Below are 16,681 nucleotides of genomic sequence, written 5' to 3'. Positions count from 1 at the left end.
CAAAGGATCCAAATAGGAACCTGTAACTTTCTGGGACTCGTGGAGCTGCAGTTTCTCCTGGTGGTCCCATCCCACCGCAGACTTATCCTGCCGGTCTGTCTGCAGCCAAACTTGCCCCCGAAGCCCTTCATGTAGTCTGCACAAAGCACATGACACACACACAGAAGCCCTTCATGTAGTCTGCACAAAGCACATGACACACACACAGAAATCCTTCACATAGTCTGCACAAAGCACATGACACACACACAGAAATCCTTCACATAGTCTGCACAAAGCACATGACACACACACAGAAATCCTTCACGTAGTCTGCACAAAGCACATGACACACACACAGAAATCCTTCATGTAGTCTGCACAAAGCACATGACACACACACAGAAATCCTTCACATAGTCTGCACAAAGCACATGACACACACACAGAAATCCTTCACGTAGTCTGCACAAAGCACATGACACACACACAGAAATCCTTCATGTAGTCTGCACAAAGCACATGACACACACACAGAAATCCTTCACGTAGTCTGCACAAAGCACATGACACACACACAGAAATCCTTCACGTAGTCTGCACAAAGCACATGACACACACACAGAAGCCCTTCACATAGTCTGCACAAAGCACATGACACACACACAGAAATCCTTCACGTAGTCTGCACAAAGCACATGACACACACACAGAAATCCTTCACATAGTCTGCACAAAGCACATGACACACACACAGAAGCCCTTCACATAGTCTGCACAAAGCACATGACACACACACACAGAAGCCCTTCACATAGTCTGCACAAAGCACATGACACACACACAGAAATCCTTCACATAGTCTGCACAAAGCACATGACACACACACAGAAATCCTTCACATAGTCTGCACAAAGCACATGACACACACACAGAAGCCCTTCATGTAGTCTGCACAAAGCACATGACACACACACAGAAATCCTTCACATAGTCTGCACAAAGCACATGACACACACACAGAAGCCCTTCATGTAGTCTGCACAAAGCACATGACACACACACAGAAATCCTTCACATAGTCTGCACAAAGCACATGACACACACACAGAAATCCTTCACATAGTCTGCACAAAGCACATGACACACACACAGAAATCCTTCATGTAGTCTGCACAAAGCACATGACACACACACAGAAATCCTTCATGTAGTCTGCACAAAGCACATGACACACACACAGAAATCCTTCACATAGTCTGCACAAAGCACATGACACACACACAGAAGCCCTTCATGTAGTCTGCACAAAGCACATGACACACACACAGAAGCCCTTCACATAGTCTGCACAAAGCACATGACACACACACAGAAATCCTTCATGTAGTCTGCACAAAGCACATGACACACACACAGAAATCCTTCACGTAGTCTGCACAAAGCACATGACACACACACAGAAATCCTTCATGTAGTCTGCACAAAGCACATGACACACACACAGAAGCCCTTCATGTAGTCTGCACAAAGCACATGACACACACACAGAAATCCTTCACATAGTCTGCACAAAGCACATGACACACACACAGAAATCCTTCACATAGTCTGCACAAAGCACATGACACACACACAGAAATCCTTCACGTAGTCTGCACAAAGCACATGACACACACACAGAAATCCTTCACATAGTCTGCACAAAGCACATGACACACACACAGAAATCCTTCACATAGTCTGCACAAAGCACATGACACACACACAGAAATCCTTCACATAGTCTGCACAAAGCACATGACACACACACAGAAATCCTTCACATAGTCTGCACAAAGCACATGACACACACACAGAAATCCTTCACATAGTCTGCACAAAGCACATGACACACACACAGAAATCCTTCATGTAGTCTGCACAAAGCACATGACACACACACAGAAATCCTTCACGTAGTCTGCACAAAGCACATGACACACACACAGAAATCCTTCATGTAGTCTGCACAAAGCACATGACACACACACAGAAATCCTTCACATAGTCTGCACAAAGCACATGACACACACACAGAAATCCTTCACATAGTCTGCACAAAGCACATGACACACACACAGAAATCCTTCACATAGTCTGCACAAAGCACATGACACACACACAGAAATCCTTCATGTAGTCTGCACAAAGCACATGACACACACACAGAAGCCCTTCATGTAGTCTGCACAAAGCACATAACACACACACAGAAATCCTTCATGTAGTCTGCACAAAGCACATGACACACACACAGAAGCCCTTCATGTAGTCTGCACAAAGCACATGACACACACACAGAAGCCCTTCATGTAGTCTGCACAAAGCACATGACACACACACAGAAGCCCTTCATGTAGTCTGCACAAAGCACATGACACACACACAGAAGCCCTTCATGTAGTCTGCACAAAGCACATGACACACACACAGAAATCCTTCATGTAGTCTGCACAAAGCACATGACACACACACAGAAATCCTTCACATAGTCTGCACAAAGCACATGACACACACACAGAAATCCTTCACATAGTCTGCACAAAGCACATGACACACACACAGAAATCCTTCATGTAGTCTGCACAAAGCACATGACACACACACAGAAATCCTTCACATAGTCTGCACAAAGCACATGACACACACACAGAAATCCTTCATGTAGTCTGCACAAAGCACATGACACACACACAGAAGCCCTTCATGTAGTCTGCACAAAGCACATGACACACACACAGAAGCCCTTCATGTAGTCTGCACAAAGCACATGACACACACACAGAAATCCTTCATGTAGTCTGCACAAAGCACATGACACACACACAGAAATCCTTCACATAGTCTGCACAAAGCACATGACACACACACAGAAGCCCTTCATGTAGTCTGCACAAAGCACATGACACACACACAGAAGCCCTTCATGTAGTCTGCACAAAGCACATGACACACACACAGAAATCCTTCATGTAGTCTGCACAAAGCACATGACACACACACAGAAATCCTTCATGTAGTCTGCACAAAGCACATGACACACAGACAGAAGCCCTTCATGTAGTCTGCACAAAGCACATGACACACACACACAGAAATCCTTCACATAGTCTGCACAAAGCACATGACACACACAGAAGCCCTTCACATAGTCTGCACAAAGCACATGACACACACACAGAAGCCCTTCATGTAGTCTGCACAAAGCACATGACACACACACAGAAATCCTTCATGTAGTCTGCACAAAGCACATGACACACACACAGAAATCCTTCATGTAGTCTGCACAAAGCACATGACACACACACAGAAGCCCTTCATGTAGTCTGCACAAAGCACATGACACACACACAGAAATCCTTCATGTAGTCTGCACAAAGCACATGACACACACACAGAAATCCTTCATGTAGTCTGCACAAAGCACATGACACACACACAGAAATCCTTCATGTAGTCTGCACAAAGCACATGACACACACACAGAAATCCTTCACGTAGTCTGCACAAAGCACATGACACACACACAGAAATCCTTCACATAGTCTGCACAAAGCACATGACACACACACAGAAATCCTTCACATAGTCTGCACAAAGCACATGACACACACACAGAAGCCCTTCATGTAGTCTGCACAAAGCACATGACACACACACAGAAATCCTTCATGTAGTCTGCACAAAGCACATGACACACACACAGAAATCCTTCACATAGTCTGCACAAAGCACATGACACACACACAGAAGCCCTTCATGTAGTCTGCACAAAGCACATGACACACACACAGAAATCCTTCATGTAGTCTGCACAAAGCACATGACACACACACAGAAATCCTTCACATAGTCTGCACAAAGCACATGACACACACACAGAAATCCTTCACATAGTCTGCACAAAGCACATGACACACACACAGAAGCCCTTCATGTAGTCTGCACAAAGCACATGACACACACACAGAAATCCTTCACGTAGTCTGCACAAAGCACATGACACACACACAGAAATCCTTCACATAGTCTGCACAAAGCACATGACACACACACAGAAGCCCTTCATGTAGTCTGCACAAAGCACATGACACACACACAGAAGCCCTTCATGTAGTCTGCACAAAGCACATGACACACACACAGAAATCCTTCACATAGTCTGCACAAAGCACATGACACACACACAGAAATCCTTCACATAGTCTGCACAAAGCACATGACACACACACAGAAATCCTTCACGTAGTCTGCACAAAGCACATGACACACACACAGAAATCCTTCATGTAGTCTGCACAAAGCACATGACACACACACACAGAAATCCTTCACGTAGTCTGCACAAAGCACATGACACACACACAGAAGCCCTTCATGTAGTCTGCACAAAGCACATGACACACACACAGAAGCCCTTCATGTAGTCTGCACAAAGCACATGACACACACAGAAGCCCTTCACATAGTCTGCACAAAGCACATGACACACACACAGAAATCCTTCATGTAGTCTGCACAAAGCACATGACACACACACAGAAATCCTTCACATAGTCTGCACAAAGCACATGACACACACACAGAAATCCTTCATGTAGTCTGCACAAAGCACATGACACACACACAGAAGCCCTTCATGTAGTCTGCACAAAGCACATGACACACACACAGAAATCCTTCACATAGTCTGCACAAAGCACATGACACACACACAGAAATCCTTCACATAGTCTGCACAAAGCACATGACACACACACAGAAATCCTTCATGTAGTCTGCACAAAGCACATGACACACACACAGAAATCCTTCACATAGTCTGCACAAAGCACATGACACACACACAGAAGCCCTTCATGTAGTCTGCACAAAGCACATGACACACACACAGAAGCCCTTCATGTAGTCTGCACAAAGCACATGACACACACAGAAGCCCTTCACATAGTCTGCACAAAGCACATGACACACACACAGAAGCCCTTCATGTAGTCTGCACAAAGCACATGACACACACACAGAAATCCTTCATGTAGTCTGCACAAAGCACATGACACACACACAGAAGCCCTTCACATAGTCTGCACAAAGCACATGACACACACACAGAAATCCTTCACATAGTCTGCACAAAGCACATGACACACACACAGAAATCCTTCACATAGTCTGCACAAAGCACATGACACACACACATCAATTAGCATCAACTATTCCAAACAGAATTGAATAAACAATAATGCTCTGTGTATCAATAAACTGACAAATATTAAATACATCCCAGTTAATCTCATCATGCACACTCAATTTAAAGGAACAGCTCACCCTAAAATCCAAAATACATATATTCCCTCTCACCTGTAGAGCTATTTATCCATCTATATCGTTTTGTGTTAGTTGCCTGAGTTTTGGAGATATCGGCCGCAGAGTTTCTGCCTTCTCTCCAATACAATGGAACTGGATGGCACTCGGCTTGTGGTGCTCAAATTGCCAAAGAAATACATTTGAAAAACTCAACAACAGCAATGTCTCTTTCCAGAAATCATGACCCGGTTACTCAAGATAATCCACAGACCTCGTTATGAGCAGTTTCATGTAGGAACTATTTTCTTTTGACCGAACTACACCCGCTAGGCGCTAGCTGCTAACTAGTTCCTACATGAGACTGCAAAAGAAAATAGTTCCTACATGAAACTGCTCACAACAAAGTCTGTGCATTATTATCACTGTCAGGTTTTAATTATGTAATTCCTATGTCCTTGTCCTCCTAGGTACGACATAATATGAGATTTGTAGTCTGGAACTGATGTCATTATATTTAATGTTCATTAGGATGCGAGATTTTATACAAATCTTGCATTATTTCATGGTGTTATTCTGCCATTTACTGTCAATGGAGCAATTTCAGGCTGTACATCGACATAACATCACAACCTACATCATCTAGTTTGACTTGTCATGCCTGCAAATACTGATGAGACTGTTTATGATCAGCAATTCATAATACATTCAGATGTAATCAGTAATAATAAGGCTGATATAGCTGTGTCAAAATGGCTGGTGCTGTTATCACAGCATGTGATACAGTTATCACAGCCCGCAAAACTAAGCCACACACACACACACACACACACACACACACACACACCCACACACACCCACACACCCACACACACACACACACACACACACACACACACACACACACACACACACACCATTGAGTTATAATAGGTCGATGACACACACACACACACACACACACAGGAATTCTTGAGGTCACCTTTCCCTCCCTCCCACTTCAGCCCATATCCATATGCTGCAGTCTGGCCAACCAGGAAGTAAAGCCAGGCGTGGCTGAGACAAGAAGCTACAGGCAGAGCTGCTCAGCTATGTTGGAACTGAGACAAGCCCCAGCAGACAGACAGGCGGACAGACAGACAGACAGACAGACAGACATATAGGTACAGACAGACAGAGACAGACAGACAGGAGGGTGTGGCCACATCAACCTACTGCACTGATAACACGTCAGAAACATTATCACTGGCCTGACAATAAAGACTGCTGTCAAGGTTTGAAATAAATACATTATAAAAAAAAATACAATCTTTAACAATCTAAAAATGTGATGACAATTTGATAGTGGATGTTTTTTGCATGGGTAAACCAATGTAATTACCATAACATTTTGATAATAAATTAATCACAATATATGCAATGTTATTTGTTAACACGTTCACTGCCAATGACGAGATATCTCGGCTTACAGAATCCAACCGTTGACTGCCAAAGACGAGATATCTCGTCTTAAAAAAAAAAAAAAAAATTTTGACGGTGGGACGTGGATCAACCCTCCCCACGTCTCCTATAAAAATATTAGAGCCACCGAACGTGTACAACCCATTCCACCGACCCACTAAGTGGCGACAGTGCTCTCCAAACTAGAAAAAGAGGGAGCCAAAACTGCACGGGAACGCGTGAGGAAACCATTCTCTCTGTAAAATGGATTGGCGAAAACACTTCCGCTTTCGCGCATTATTGCGCTGGGAGCTGGCGGTGGGGGGTTCCAAAAATAGACTGGGTGGAAAACACACTTTGAAACACGCAGCATAAAGCCTAGAATCGCACAAAGCTTCATCAAAGCTCTCAAACCCAAGAAACGAGTGAGCCCCGTCCACACTCGCTGCCAGGGAGGGAGGCTGCTCAAACTCGCAGCAGCAGCAGCAGAAAACTTGCTTGTGACAAACGCTGCTGAAAGCCACCAGACACGCCCACGGAGGGAGGAGTTTGAAGGAGAGGGCGTTCAGAACTATATTGTTTAGATGTCTGATCTCTCACTGATGCCAAAAATAAATGGTTAAAGTGACTGTTCTGCCTGTTTGATTGAATTTCACAAAACTGCAATTATCTCAGCTTTCAGTCTCAGACGCTGAAACCATGCTGTACTCAACGGCTAATATCTACATAACTACTAACTCTACAAACTAACTCTTTTAGACAGAGAAAGCACACATTCTATTAGTACTTTTGTGAACTTTGTGTTCACAAAGTCCAAGCAGAAAATAATCCTCGGCTCTTGTAAAATGAGCCAGAATCCTCAAAAAAACCCTCTGGCAGAACCTACCTACAGTAAAAAAAAAAAAAAGGCTGGCAGTGAATGTGTTAAGATGTGGAAATATCTATATATAACGTCAAGAAAATATAACAATATTTTTTAAGCTGATCCATACTAAACTAATTAATATGGTTAATGAAGAATAGTCTGCCAATATTGCATAATATGCATTTTGGATCAATAAATAACTGTACATTGGAGCCCTGCAGAGTGCAATCCGTTTTATTGATTATTACATTATTGAATATTGATACCAACCTTTCTGAGGCTCGTGCATCTCTGTTTTGCCCTGGTACTCGAAGCCCACGGCGCTCTTGTCCACCTTGTCCGTCTCCGCGCCATACTTGCCGCCGAAGCCCTTGGCATAATCTGCCGGTGGTCAGAGCAGAGGGGGAGGGAGTTAAGACAGGAAGAGGCGGAGCCAGAGTCTCTACACAGCTTTCAGCAGCAGTCTTCTTCCTGCGTAACCTCATCCACTCCACATATCATATTTCACGGTATAAAAACGATTATTGTAATTGTACATGTTATTATAAAAATGAGTTTTTAAAGACGCAGCACTTTTTTGCGTGTTGTGACCCAGTGCCTTCTATCTCAGGCATCACAGTGATTGCTAACCAATTTCTGTATGGCAAACTGTAAACTCTACATTTAACACATAAACTGACGAAGAAGAACCACATCAAATACCAAAACACATTCAGAGATTATTTACGAGTTGTGACGTCTGCCTCTTTAAGAAGTAATCTCTCCCATTTTTAATTCGCAATAAAGTAAGTTGGAAGACAGATGAGTGACAAACACATCGGAGGTTAATTTCCCCTCGAGTCTTACCAAAGGATGTTTTAAAAAAGGAAGAAAACCAAAATGAGTTATCACAGTTTGTGTCGTGTCTTACCCACCGACTAGAGGGCGCTGGCATCTCCAAGCCAATCACCTGGGAAAGGAAAGGAAGCAAGGACACATTGTAGGAAACCACATTTCGGAATGGAATGCCCCCGAAATAATTCAGGTCCTCTGAAGCAGAGGCACTGTACTACATTCTCAGAAAATGCTATAATTAGAATGAGATTCATTACTGGCACACAGAAAAAAAACACGTCACAGACAGCTGATCGAGCTAAAATTAAAATAAAGCCACTATAAAGCAGACGAACAGCACAGGCTGAAGAATGAAGGAAGAGGGAGGACTGCCAAATAATGTGACATGTCCGGACTTGCAAAGAGGTGCGCTCACCGAGTCGGGACAAAGTTGGTGTGTGTGCGTGTGCTTGTGTGTGCGTGTGTGTGTGTTAGGGCTGCACGATATTGGAAAAAACTGACATTGCGATATTCCCCACCCCTGCGATATATATTGCGATATGAAAAAATAGAGATTTTCACCAGATTACCAGAATAGCTCTATTTTAAAGAAAATAATACTTCTAGATTGATTTGGGTGATTTTGTAGAGGAGTCCATCTGATATTGGAGGGGAAATTATGTATTTTAATGTTTCTCAACCACTGGGCTGTGGCCTACTGGTAGGCCTCAGAGCACCATCTATCACGGTTCATACACATTTTGACCAATGGATTTCCATGACTTACATACATGAAAAAGTGAGTGAGTTATGACATTCTACTTTAAAAATGTCACTAGCCTACATTTCACTTAGTGTACTGCAGCTTTTAAAGCCAGGGAAAGACAACATGTATGCCGTATCATCACCATATTTTACCATATCCAACATCTAAGACCATATAGTCTCATATCACAATATTGATATACAATTGATATATTGCCCACCCCTAATATTGAGTGCCAGAATCTACCGTTTCAATAAATCAACAATGAAACACCCCTGCCACTTTACACACTTGGTCTGACCCCCCGGAAACCCCCTCCAGAAACTACCAAGTGGTACACTCCGCATCTCTGGAGTTCCGGTTTTGGAGCGCACCGCAGTACAGACAGAGACGACGATTCACATGTAGCAGCACTGGTGACAAACAATTCATTCGTGAAAAGTAATAAATATACATTTAATTGCCAAGATATGTCTCTTGTCTTTTTATTTTCACTGAAATGTTTTGTGTAAATGAGTCGCTATGTATGATTAACTCAACCCAGGTCCTTACACATCAAGAGCGAATATATGGCACGAAATTGCGATGCGAGTTTTGACCCACCTGTCAATCACAGCCACAGATGTGTACACGTCGGAAGCGAACTACTGAAAAATCGACCGTGGTTCGAAAAAATAAACACCGCAATAACACTCGGCGAAACTTCGCCGTTGGTATGCACGGTTGCATTGACTGATATAGGTTCGGATAATATTATTGACGTGCGAATTAATCGCACGAAAAAAACGCTCCCGATGTGTAGGACCTGGCATCATCAGAGCCTGAGGGGGAGAGAGAGCTGCGGTGATACACGGACAACTTCTCAGTAATAATCACTTTAGCCTTCTTGTCATTATATTATGTTGCTGTCTTGCTTGTTGGTGTTTCAAGAGTAAATATCTCCACTCCACAGACATGTTTGAGTTACAGCAGCCAGCCTGCTAGTGCGCTGCAACCTGTGGACACATCCGCATGCGCAATCACATCGTTTACATCCGACGGGCTACTGTCAGCAACGCAACATAAGCAAAAATAATTCAATTTAGCTCTCTGTCCATTTTGTTGTGTTGAAGCTAAGCACTAAATGAGTGAGTACAGTAGTAGGGCATCTCTCACCTTTGAGAGAGACTGCATTTCACTCAGTAGGCTACCCCTAAAGTGAGAGTTTATCAAGCAAAATGACGAGTTAATTTACTTTTAACATCGCACGCCCTGCGATGTGACTATTGCGCATGCGCACATCGCGATGACGATGTGTAAACGATATATCGTGCAGCCCTAGTGTGTGTGCACGTGTGCGTGTGCGTGTCCATCTGCCAGGCTTTCTCCGTGTCTCTCCTGTTAGTGGGAGTGGCCTCATGGCAGGGACACTGGACAAACCTTTCTGGGATTGGTGTTTCTCGGTTTTGCCTTGGTAATCGAAGCCCAGTGCGCTCTGGTCCACGCGATCTGCCTGCATGCCGTATCGCCCCCCAAACCCAGTGGAGTAGTCTACACAGCAAAGCAGGGGGCAAGGGTCAAAGTTCAAAGACAAGCCGCAGCAGAGCAGCAATGATCAAGAAGCAGCCCAATTCCAAAACGCCCATCAACACAAACCCAAGGGGAGGAACAAACACTTGGGCAGAGAGCTAAAAATCAGAATCAGTTCACTCAATGTAGTTGTTTAATTCAGTTCCTTTTCAGGATTAATCAGTGCATCAATTTGGAAAAACTACACATTAAAAACTACAATGTCCTGCTGGTGGTGCAGAAAAGAAAGGCATCTGTACCACTCCCTGGTGCCGGAACAAGGGGGACATGGGGACATTTTGTCCCCCTTAATATTTTGTCCCCCTAAAAAAAAAAAAAAAAAAAAAAAAAAATCTGAGGGGGCAACTGCCCCTGACGCTTAAAGGAGAATTTCGGTTTTTTACACCACGGTCCTCATTTCCAGTTTAGAATATGATGTTTTACTCACCGAAATAGTTTCGCTTCATTCGGATGCCCAGGGAAGATTTTGAGCTCCGAGTACACTCTTCAAACAGGCTAGAACCGCTAGAACGGGAGCCCACGGGGCATTCTGCACGGCAGTGCACGCGCTCTCTAAATGACACTTTTTCTGTCAGATCACGGTTCATTATGGTTGTAAATATAATTATTTAGCTAACAGCTAGAAGCTAGGCTAACAACAACACCGCAGTCAGCGTTGATCTGCCCCGGATGGGGTTACAGTGCCCATCTCCCCCCTCTGTGAAACCACTTCTTCAGAGAAACCACAGAAGGGGGACGATACGCACTGTAACCCCATCCGGGGCAGATCAACGCTGACTGCGGTGTTGTTGTTAGCCTAGCTTCTAGCTGTTAGCTAAATAATTATATTTACAACCATAATGAACCGTGATCTGACAGAAAAAGTGTCATTTAGAGAGCGCGTGCACTGCCGTGCAGAATGCCCCGTGGGCTCCCGTTCTAGCGGTTCTAGCCTGTTTGAAGAGTGTACTCGGAGCTCAAAATCTTCCCTGGGCATCCGAATGAAGCGAAACTATTTCGGTGAGTAAAACATCATATCGTCGCTGTGCAATGAAAACCACCTAAGTCCATTTTTTATGATTTTTACTTTTGAATATAAATGGAATATATCCATTCTCCTCCATCTACTGGCAGGTTTTGGCGTCTAAATGACCAATAAAAACACGTTTTACTGGGTAAAGTATGTAACACGTACCACCATTGGATGCTAGACCCGCCCATCACATCACGTATGTGACAGTCAGACCTCCATGCTCCGCCCCACCTCATGAGGACTTCCCCAGAAAAGTCACCAGGCAGCTGCTGACCCGAATGCCGGCTGTGTTTCGGCTTGGTTTTGTGTGATTCTGGCATCGTCTGACGTAAATAGATCAATAAGGTGTTTTCGGGTTGTCCTTGGGCTGCAAACTCATTTAAAGTATGCAAATCGAAGTTGTTTCTGACAAGAATAATGTCACGTTACTCCTGGACTGCTCAACCCCATGACAGAGCCACTCTCCCCGGCTTGGCAGAGTGAAGAGCTCCGCCCGCGCGTCCCCGCTGCCTGGAGCACAGCGGCTCGTGCTCGCGCTCTAGAAGGCAGGCGCCCACGAGCTGCTGCCTGGCCGCCAGAAAGTGCTTCAGACTCGGGGTGATAATCCTGTAACAGCATTTGAGCTTATTCAGGTAAGATATTATTAATGTAATGACACATTCAGCGATAAACTGTCTACAATGAAGACGTGTGTCATATATGACAACGTGGTGTTCAGTATTTTAAGAGCACAGGGTTTTTCTCATTTCCTGAAAAGTTGGCGTTTTGGAGATAAGTGGTTTTCATTGCACAGCGACGATATTCTAAACTGGAAATGAGGACCGTGGTGTAAAAAACCGAAATTCTCCTTTAAGCTTGTGGCATACTCTTCGCGCCCAGCCAAGCGCATAGGGCGCGCGGCGATTATGATGTCATCGCACGGGGCGTGTCGGGGGGCGAGGCCTGAGCGCAGCGCGGCGCGTCCATGGAGATTTTTCTATCAGCGCGTCGGGTTTTGCTGCCTGTGCCTGTGAGATCTCCGTGGTAGGCTATCAGTGGATATCTGCTGTGATTGAGTCCTCACCGTCCTCATCGTCGTAAAGTCGCCTTTGAAGCATGATGTTCGATTATAACGAACTAGTTGTGTGGCTTAGCCTTCCCAAATGTTGAGGGTCGTTTTTTAGAATTTAATACATAGAATTGGGAACGTTACATTCAATTTCATTCAGACTGCCTGGCACTGATCGCCACCATTTTCCCCTGGAGCTTCCACAGGAGGAGGGGGGTGGGAGGAGCGAGCTGCGCACTGAGTATGTTCTGTTTTGGCCCGCGCAGAGTGTGCGCGCCCTCCTCGGAGCCCCGCCTCCAGCGCGTGCGTGAAGAGTATGCCAGAAGCTTTAGAGCCCACTTTACACTGTTTACACAGCCTGTGATGCTTGTTAAAGCCGTGATCATTGTGGGATTATTACACCTGAGAGACAGACAGACCTGGACTCTGTACTGCACTCACTGTCATTGGCTGCTGCTATAATCGTATACGGTTATTGTTATTTTAGTCTTGAGATGACAAGTTTTGCACTGTGTTTCGAAGTGATAATAATAATAATAAGTTCTCATGTCATCAGTGATGTCATCAGTGATGATGTCATCAGTGATGCCATCAGTCTGAGGCTCACGAGAGAGACTGAGGGAGAGAGAGGAGAAGGAGGGAGAGAGAGGAGGGAGAGACTGAGGGGGAAAGAGAGAGGGAGACATTGTGTGCGCCAATAGGGCAGGCAAGGCCACACAGCAGCCGAGCTGCAGGCGAGGCCGAGCTGTGAATACAAGCTACAGGGCCAGCTTGGGGAGCTGCAGGACAGGCGAGGCCGCACAGCGGCCAAGCCTAGGAATCGAGCGCACGAGATGCCTAGTTATTGAAAAGTATGGATTTAGACTGAGCAGCTCTGATTACTGTATAACAAGTCTTACACCTGCAATAGCCTACTGTTGTAAGCAGGGTTTGTACAGCTTTGTACAAACACAGTGTGTATGTACGAGTGTGCCTGTGTCTGTACATGTGTGTACGAGTGCGTGTGTGTGTGTGTGTGTGTGTGTGTGTGCATGTGTATATGTGCACACGCGTGTGTGTGTGTGTGTGTGTGTGCGTGCGTGTACGAGTGTGTTAGTGATAATCACATCAGTGAATGATTTAGCCAGAGATCAAAGAGAGTGAATATGTGCATGAGATTGTTTATGCCGAAGGAATTATTTTGATAGTAATCAAGGTCTGTGTGTGTGTGTGTGTGTGTGTGTGTGTGTGTGTGTTTTCACCACATGTCGTGTCCTTTGCCACTCTGTGAAGCACATTGTGAAAATGGGCTTCATAAGTAATTCATGTATAGGTCTTACATGTTGATTGAGCACAACACTGCTGTATGATGATAGCCTGGTAAAAACCATCCAGATAACATGATCTCACATTCTGTCAGTCTGGACCTTCTTCACTGTCATTTCAGTGGGTGGGACTACTTGGCTTGACAGAGAACTCCGTCAGCCAATCAGCATCGCCGAAACCAATCCAAATCCACACAGAAGAACGGGGAAAACTTATTTTCTGCCAAGAAACTCCGCTGGTGCATACTCTTGTTCTTGTTTAATAGTTGTTATTGAGACGATTTCCGCCATAACTGCATTTATGGCTGTTTACTAACATTAACGTTAACGCTCGTTGCTTCAGGAGACGCCATTAGTTTTGCCAGCCCTGATTGGGCGGTTATGCTGTCAACTATGGCGCAGGTCTCTGATTGGCTGTATGTTCTAAATGATGGAAATGGCTGATCTGCAGAGCAAAACAGAATGTGAGAGATCACATGATCAGGATGCTTTTACCAGGCTAGTCTGATAGGTGTTTGTGTAATATGATCTGTTTCACCTCCTTGCCGTGGTTGTACATGCGGTTGAGGCGGTCCCACTCGGCACTGAGCTGCGTGAGGGTGTCTCTGATCTGGGCCACCTCGGTGGGCGACGCATCCAGGGTGGCATCAGGCTGCTGCTACCTTCTCGCCCAGACGCTCCAGACTCTTTTTAAGATTCTAGGAGAGAGTCAATGACGGAGAGAGAGAGAGAGAGAGAGAGAGAGAGAGAGAGACAAGTATGAATTAAAACCGAAGGAATGAACACAGCAGCTAGTACTTTAACTTGCATGAACTAAGGGCGTCTGGGTAGTAGCGGTAGATTCCCTGCCTAGCAACACGAGGGTCGCAGGTTCAAGGCCCTGGTATTGAACACAATATGTTCTTGTGTTCAATCCTCAACAGCAGTGTTTGGACTGGCAAGCAAAGTGCCAACCCACCCTGAGTGTGTCCTCCTGGTCTTCGTACTAGAGCCCCCCGCTGAGCTCGGACGAGTTGAGGAGCAGCTGGTTGTCGGCCATGGCCAGCAGCACCTTGTTGATGTCCAACAGGTAGTCAGAGGGGCTCAGGGAGGAAGCACCGCTATGCTCCACTGGAGACATCTGCTGGCCACAGAGAGGGAGGAGGAGAGGACGCCTGGAGGCAGAGAGAGACAGGGAGAGAGCAAAACAACAGAATGATTGTCTTGTTCTTATTTAAAAAAAAACGCTAGTGAATGTAATATTATAGTATCTAATCAAGCATATACAGTGATGAACACACCTTAAAGGAACACTCCGCCCATTTTCAACGAGCTTTGTATCATTAGAACATCAGTAGTATATCAGAAAACTGCAAACTGTTTTGAAGTCTGTCATTTAATTTGACAGTTATTGAGTGTTAAAGTGTGGACCAGTGACATCACTGGTCCACACTAACTCAAATTAATAACGCATTAACTCAAATCAACTCTCAATAACTGTCAAACTAGATGAATGATGAATAGTTTGACAGTTATTGAGAGTTGATTTGAGTTAATGAGTTATTAATTTGAGTTAGTGTGGACCAGTGATGTCACTGGTCCACACTTTAACACTCAATAACTGTCAAATTAAATGACAGACTTCAAAACCGTTTACAGTTTTCTGATATACTACTGATGTTCTAATGATACAAAGCTGGTTGAAAATGGGCGGAGTGTTCCTTTAATAAGAATGGAAGATGTGAGTGAGTGAGAGATGTGAGTGAGTGAGAGAGTGAGTGAGTGAGAGAGTTGGGTGAGTGAGAGAGTGAGAGAGTGAGTGAGTTGGGTGAGTGAGAGAGTGAGTGAGTGAGTGAGTTGGGTGAGTGAAAGAGTGAGTGAGTTGGGTGAGTGAGAGAGTGAGTGAGTTGGGTGAGTGAGAGAGTGAGTGAGTGAGAGAGTGAGAGAGAGAGAGAGAGTGAGTGAGTGAGTGAGTTGGGTGAGTGAGAGAGTGAGTGAGAGAGAGAGTGAGTGAGAGAGAGAGTGAGTGAGTGAGAGAGTGAGTGAGTGAGTTGGGTGAGTGAGAGAGTGAGTGAGAGAGTTGGGTGAGTGAGTGAGTGAGTGAGTGAGAGTGAGTGAGAGAGTGAGAGAGTGAGTGAGAGAGAGAGAGAGTGAGTGAGTGAGTTGGGTGAGTGAGTGAGTGAGTGAGAGTGAGTGAGTGAGTGAGTTGGGTGAGTGAGAGAGTGAGTGAGTGAGAGAGTGAGTGAGTGAGAGAGTGAGTGAGTTGGGTGAGTGAGAGAGTGAGTGAGAGAGTGAGTGAGAGAGTTGGGTGAGTGAGTGAGTGAGTGAGTTGGGTGAGTGAGAGAGTGAGTGAGTGAGTAAGTGAGTGAGTGAGAGAGTGAGTGAGTTGGGTGAGTGAGAGAGTGAGTGAGTGAGTGAGAGAAAGAGTGAGTGAGTTGGGTGAGTGAGAGAGTGAGTGAGTGAGAGAGTGAGTGAGTGAGAGAGTGAGTGAGTGAGTGAGAGAGTGAGTGAGTGAGTGAGAGAGTGAGTGAGTGAGTTGGGTGAGTGAGAGTGAGTG

At 45.0% G+C, this 16,681-nt stretch overlaps 1 pseudogene across 1 annotated transcript in view; it reads right to left on the bottom strand.

The window, feature by feature from the left end:
* LOC310779721 overlaps positions 1 to 16,681 on the bottom strand; it is a 29,992-nt pseudogene that overhangs the window by 9,288 nt on the left and 4,023 nt on the right. Inside the window, exons 2-6 of the transcript in view lie at positions 15,132 to 15,265; positions 10,848 to 10,879; positions 10,632 to 10,742; positions 7,904 to 8,014; positions 21 to 136 (exon numbers count right to left, since the gene is read on the bottom strand). The product of the transcript in view is annotated as an uncharacterized misc_RNA (transcript). The remainder of the gene's footprint in view (positions 1 to 20; positions 137 to 7,903; positions 8,015 to 10,631; positions 10,743 to 10,847; positions 10,880 to 15,131; positions 15,266 to 16,681) is intronic.

Source organism: Poromitra crassiceps (assembly GCF_964638095.1).
Source record: "Poromitra crassiceps genome assembly, chromosome: 7".
Lineage (NCBI taxonomy): Eukaryota > Metazoa > Chordata > Actinopteri > Beryciformes > Melamphaidae > Poromitra > Poromitra crassiceps.
This window is presented reverse-complemented; position numbering and strand designations above follow the sequence as displayed.